The 6000-nt window shown below is 51.5% G+C and overlaps 1 pseudogene across 1 annotated transcript in view; it reads left to right on the top strand.

The window, feature by feature from the left end:
* Positions 1-685: 685 nt before the first annotated feature.
* Positions 686-6000, top strand: part of LOC149346527 (membrane metallo-endopeptidase-like 1) — a 29932-nt pseudogene continuing 24617 nt past the window's right edge. Inside the window, exon 1 of the transcript XR_016292090.1 lies at positions 686-819. The product of XR_016292090.1 is annotated as a membrane metallo-endopeptidase-like 1 (transcript). The remainder of the gene's footprint in view (positions 820-6000) is intronic.

Below are 6000 nucleotides of genomic sequence, written 5' to 3'. Positions count from 1 at the left end.
GGAGCAAAACCTGATCGTCGCAGGCACCAGAGATCCGCACGTCGCGGACAAGCTTCTGCGGGATTTTCAACTAACATCACCGAAGGGCCAGCTCTCCATGTACGGCCAGTTGAAACTCACTGGAGACGTGTGCCGCGGCGTCATCACCGTGGCCAAGCACGAGACCAGTGAGTCCCTCCAAAACAAGATACAGTGGCGTGCTGGAGAGCTTGCCGATATCCGCAAGCTTGGCAAATCCGACGTCGCGTCGCTCACCTTCGTGGGAAAAGTGGTGCCGCGATATGTGCATTATAACTCTGAGGTGACCCTTGTGCGTGCGTACAAGAGAACCATTCCGGCCTGCGTACGGTGCGGCACTGTGGGCCACCGAGCAGAAGACACCTGCCCCTGCCGGATGAAAAGTGCGGCCGGTGTGGCCAAACGGCGCCGACCGTCGACGGAGTCAAGGCGCCGCATGAATGTACTCTGCCCTGTGCAGTCTGTGGGCAAGCCCACGCTACCAACTCCCGTGACTGCACGGGAAAATTCCGGCAGCTCAAGGTGTATGGCCCCAAGACTAAACGCCCAGAGATGCCAAAAAACCAGCGACCTGGCAAGCAGCCAAGTCATTCAAAACCAGGTTCCGGTGGCGGAACGCCGCGTGGTGCTCTCGGCACCGACCACAAGACATCGTCACCTTCTTCACCGTCGGTGAAGCCAGCGCCCGGGAAGAAGACGGCGCCTCCACCGCCCAGCGGCAGAGACACTGGCCACTTCGCGGCCCTCAAGACAATTGGCGCTGGCGACGCCCGGGCATCAGCGCCTCAACACGACAAACAGGTAAGCAGCTGGGCTGAGATCGCCTCCTCTTCCTCCCATCCCTCACCCTCCCCTGTAACCGTCCTTGTTCAATAAAGTTTCTTCTCTCTCTCTCTCTCTCTCTCTCTCTCAAATGACTCCGAGTCTATGGCATGTAGTCTTCGTGGGTTGTTGTAAGTGTTGGTCTGTAGCTTTCGGAGGTGTTGTTCCTCCCCTTTATCTAGTGTCTTAGCCGGCGGAGGGCAGACGCGACGGGATAATCTTAAGTGCTGAAGTATGTCATTGTAAATTAGCAGTGGGGTAGGAGTTTCCATGGCATTCGTACTGGCCGCCCGGGGGAGAAATGCTTGGGCTGAAGCATGTGCGCTCTAGTTCCCTGGGATGCCCTGATGACCTGCTACCCATATTAGGTGTTTTTTGTGTGGGTTGGTAGCCACGGGTGCAGCTATCTTGCAGGATCTTAAGTGCTAGCTAGCGGTGCGACCCTGCTCCTGAGGTAATTGCGATACGCTGTCTGTGAATCTGAGAATGTATTCTGAGCTTGTGTGTGTTGCACCTAGAGCAATCGCCACTTCTTCCGCAGCCAGTATGTCCTGGCTAGCCAGTACTAGTCCGTCCACTGTTTTAGTTTGGTGCACTACTGCGACGACCGTCATTCCCTGCGCGGGACCCGCAGCATGGACATAGAACACGCCCTCGCGCCCGCCGCAGTGCTATTTAATGGCTTCGGCTCGAGCTTGTCGTCTTGACCGGCGAAAATCGGGGTGCATATTCCTGGGTAGTGGAGCTGCCTTGAGTTGTCTTCTCCATGAGGCTGATGTGTCGATTTTGGTGTCTAGCTGTCGGGGGCAATTCATGTTTAAATCCCTCAGGGCTTGTCGGCCAGTCCGAATAGTGGAGAGCCGTACGTACCACCTGCGCCGTAAGGTGTGCCTCTATCAGCTTATATATCGTGTTGTGCACACCCAGTCGCAAGAGCCGGTCCGTCGATGTCGCAAGAGGGAGTTCCAGGGCCTTCTTGTAGGCTGTTCTGATTATGATGTCGAGGTTTTTGATGTTTTTGAGGTTTTTGAACCAAGGCATATGTATTGGTTCATGTGTAGCACCTGTACTAACCAACATCTTTTTATCACGTCTTGACCAGTCACTGACAACTTCCCCAGATGGCAGGAAGGTTTTAAAATTTTTAGGTACGTGGATGATTTTTTAGTTCTTTTAAGCAACCACCACGCTATGACGACCTACGATATGGTGAATGAGCTTTTATTTCAGTTCACGCAACATGGTAAAAGTCTAACTTTTACTCTTGAAATGCCTTCAGGGGACTGCCTGCAGTTTTTAGATATCCACATGATCTTCTCGAACAATGGTGTGTGCTAGTTGTACCGTCCCAGAGCCGAAAAAGGTCTGTTACCCTATATTTCGGAGCACTCAAAAACTGTTAAGAGAGGGATTGCTGCTCTGTGTCTAGACTCTGCCCTCATGAAATCGTGTCCTCACAGAATGCAGGAAAGTTTTATTGATCAGGTCGACAGGCTTTTATCTGCCGGGTTCCCCTGTGCGACCGTAGCGGCTGTGGCTGAGACGCTACTGCAAAAGATGAAAGGGAAAGCGCGGCAAAGGGTTGAAAGCAAAGCAAGACCAGTAGTCATGCCGTACGTGCACAAGGTGTCACACAACCTGAAGAAGGTGGCGGGAAAGTAAAATGCGCCAATGGCGTTCACAGTACCGTCCAAACTGGCAAAGCTATGCCGTCCGAGTTGTCTACGAAATACCACTGACTTGTGGAAAAACGTACGTAGGCCAGACTGGACGCTGCTTTAACGATCGTGCACGGGAACATTGGTTATCGCTAACAACGGGGGAGGGATCAAATTTGGCAAAGCATTGCCTGTCCTGCAGTCACTGTCGGCCACGGCTTAATGAGATTAGAGTTCTGGGCGAGAGTCGAGATTCAATTGCACGTGAAGTGATGGAAGCGTATTTCATAAAGAAAAGAGGACGAGCATGCATCAGTGATTCTTCGGTTGCACTGTACAATAGTGAGGTAGCCTTTCTCGATAAGACGATGTAAGTTCAGACCTTGGTACGCTACAGATTGCCACATGATGTATAATTTCGATACGCATGCTCAAAGTGCATTCTATTTTCTTCCTTTAAATATGTGCTTTGCTTATTGAATAAAATCAGTTGTAAGTTTGCTCTCGTCCCGCAACCTGTCTTGTGTGTGTGTGTTTCGTGGAACTGCCATGTCTGAATTATTTATGTGCAGACCCAGTATCTTCATGGTCTGAACTTCCTTGATGGGTGAGTTGTCTACGCGGATATTGATGGTGTCTTGATTCTTGCGTTGACGGAAGACTATCAGTTCGGATTTTTCGGGTGAGCACGTTAGTCCACACGCCCGGGCATAATTTTGAACTGTTGTCGCCGCGGTTTGTAGTTGTTCTTCAATCATTCCCATACTTCCCGTGGTTGTCCAGATGGTTATATCATCAGCGTACAGGGCGTGGCGTATGCCCTGTACCTGATTGAGAAGAGGTGGGAGATTTAGGAGTGCAATGTTGAAGAGAAGTGGGGATAGTACTGTCCCTTGCGCAGTGTCCCTCGTGCCCATCTTCTCTTGCGTTGTTTGTTTTGTGCCGGTGCTGATGTCGACGGTTCTGTCCGTAAGGAAATCACAGATTTACGAGTAGGCTCGCTGGCTACAATTTGTACAGTGGAGGTTGTTGAGGATTATGGAGTGTTTGACAATGTCAAACGCTGCCTGGAGGTCGAGGGTTAGAAGCGCTCGATTACTGTTTGTGCTTGAGGTATCAATGACTTCGCGTTTCATTTGCAGAAGCACATCATGGGTGGACAAGTGTGCCCTGAATCCAAACATCGTGTGTGGCTTGTTGTCCGCAAGATAGTTGGAGAGACGGGCGTGAACTGCCTTTTTCATGAGTTTGCCTGTGCACGATGTTAGGTACATGGGGCGCAGGTTTTCAATGCTGATTTTCTTGGCGGGCTTCGCGATGAAGTGTACATTGGCTGTTTTCCATGCTTGAGGAATGGTGCCGGTGCACCAGCATTCGTTTATATAATCCGTGAGTTACTGCAGAGCCTCTGTGCTGAGGTTGTCCAGAAGTCCGACCCTAATTTTGTCCTGTCCCGGGGCTGTGCATCGGCGCATAGCTGCTAGTGCTGCAATGATTTCCTCCAAAGTGAAGTCTCTATTTAGGTTTTCTTTCGGTTCCCCCTGGTACACCTTATTTTAGGGTTGTGGATCTCTCGCAGTGCAGATATAGCGACGCGTTAGTTTATCCACGAGTTCGTGATCCGTGCCCTGAAAGCTCTGTAGGGCTCGATGCAAATTTCTGTGTTGTTCACTCTTCGCTTTCGGAGGGTCAATTAGGCATCGGAGAAGGTTCCACGTGGCCTTGGTGCTAAGGTGGCCTTTGTGGGATTCGCACTTTGTGAACCAGTTGGTGCGAGCGAGGTTCCATCCGTATTGTTCCGCTGGAATAGTAAGCTTAGCGATTCGAATTCTGAGTTTCCGAGCCACCGCGGCGGGTACTCCACCAATTTTTTTCTCGCGATGTACAAATACGGCAATCGTTCCGCGGGGGCATGGTGCCAGAATAGCGCGGTAAACAGCCCCCAGAAAAGATCACTGACCTACGTCTTCCTGCGGTGCATGTGCACAAATTGTCGCAAGAGCGGCCAACGATATGTCTCAAGATGCGTGCTCCTATTATGTGTGATCCGTCGCGTTGGCTCAGTGGTTATGGCGCTCGGCTACTGACCCGAAACACGCGGGTTCGATCCCGGCTGTGGCGGTCGGATTTCGATGGAGGTGTAATTCTAGAGGCCCGTGTGCTGTGCGATGTCAGTGCACGTTAAAGAACCCCAGGTGGTCGAAATTATCCGGTGTCGTCCACTACGGCGTCCCTCATAGCCTGAATAGCTTTGGGACGTTATACCCCCATAAAGCATAAAAGTCGCTTATGTGTTGAACGGAACACCTGTTATATGCATGCTTTGCATCTCGTTATCAGCGATCAGAGGGATTTCTTGACGAAATTTTTAGTGTCATTTATTTCTGCACCGAACGCTCAACTGCCATGTGAGATGAAAGAGGGAACAGCCAAGCACGCTCTGCTCGCCGAGCACGCGCTACGGTTATGCGAGCGGGTGCTCTCGAGGCAAAGCAGAAGATGACCTGTCCTGCGGTGCACTCACAGTGTACAACCCGGCTCACCCATAACTCTTCGTCCTGCCCTGTTCCGGCCTGGCATCGTCCCTTCTCGGGCTCTAGAAGCGACGCATCGGCGGTGAGCGGGCGACTTTTTCTGGCCGACAGGCATGGGGGGCAGTTAGAAGGCCGGAGAACGCCATTGATTGTAGCAGCTCAGCTCCATGCCTGTCGTCTATGTGTGTGGGGGTGTGTACGCTAATTAGCATTCGCGGCAGAATGGTGGCAGTGGAGGCAGCGGCCTACTTATCTAATAAGGTGCACTTCAGTTCTCAATTACTGCGGAGCACATCACTGTGGCGTCCCTCATAGCCCATGTGTCGATCGCTTCGGGGCGTTATACCCCACAAGTGCTTTTCCCGGGGTTATCCTGCAGTACCAGTGCCCACTCTACAAGAGGCACTGGCCAGTGGTACTGAGGGGGCGCTCCGATTATGCCAATGCTCGCGTTACAAGCCAAATGCACTGCTGAAAAGCTGTTGCCGTTCTTCGGCCGCTTGAGTGTTGGCAGTCGCAAGATCACTAAAGTCCCGAAGTTTGTGTCTTGGCTATGGGAGTCTACATCCGGAACTATTGAGGCGCGCATATATCTGCTCGCCTGTTGGCGTTACGACAAAACAGGTTTTTGTTTTAGAGCGCAGCTCTTTGGCGTCCGTTCCTGGGTTTCGCGTCGTCGTCGGCGTCGGCCTCGTAACCAGCTCCGCCCCCAAATGTCACGCTTTTCAATTGGTCGAAATGCTCGTGACGTCACAGTGCGCGAATTTCAAATGGGGCCAATTGTACTTTGGCTAGTAACCATGCAACCAATCAAAGGGATCGTATAGTGATGCTGCAACTAAGTTGGACTGAGTTTAGTTAATTGCTTAATTAATCAATTAGCCTAATTAATATAGAGGAGAATGAAGAGGTCAGAAGAAAAGAAAAGAAAGACGCGCGCCGCAGCGACAACAGCGTCCGCGGAAGGA

Source organism: Amblyomma mixtum, chromosome 4 (genome assembly GCF_055824585.1).
Source record: "Amblyomma mixtum isolate Tamu chromosome 4, ASM5582458v1, whole genome shotgun sequence".
Classification (NCBI taxonomy): domain Eukaryota; kingdom Metazoa; phylum Arthropoda; class Arachnida; order Ixodida; family Ixodidae; genus Amblyomma; species Amblyomma mixtum.
The sequence above is the reverse complement of the archived record's forward strand: the minus strand, read 5'-3'. Positions and strand labels throughout refer to the sequence as shown.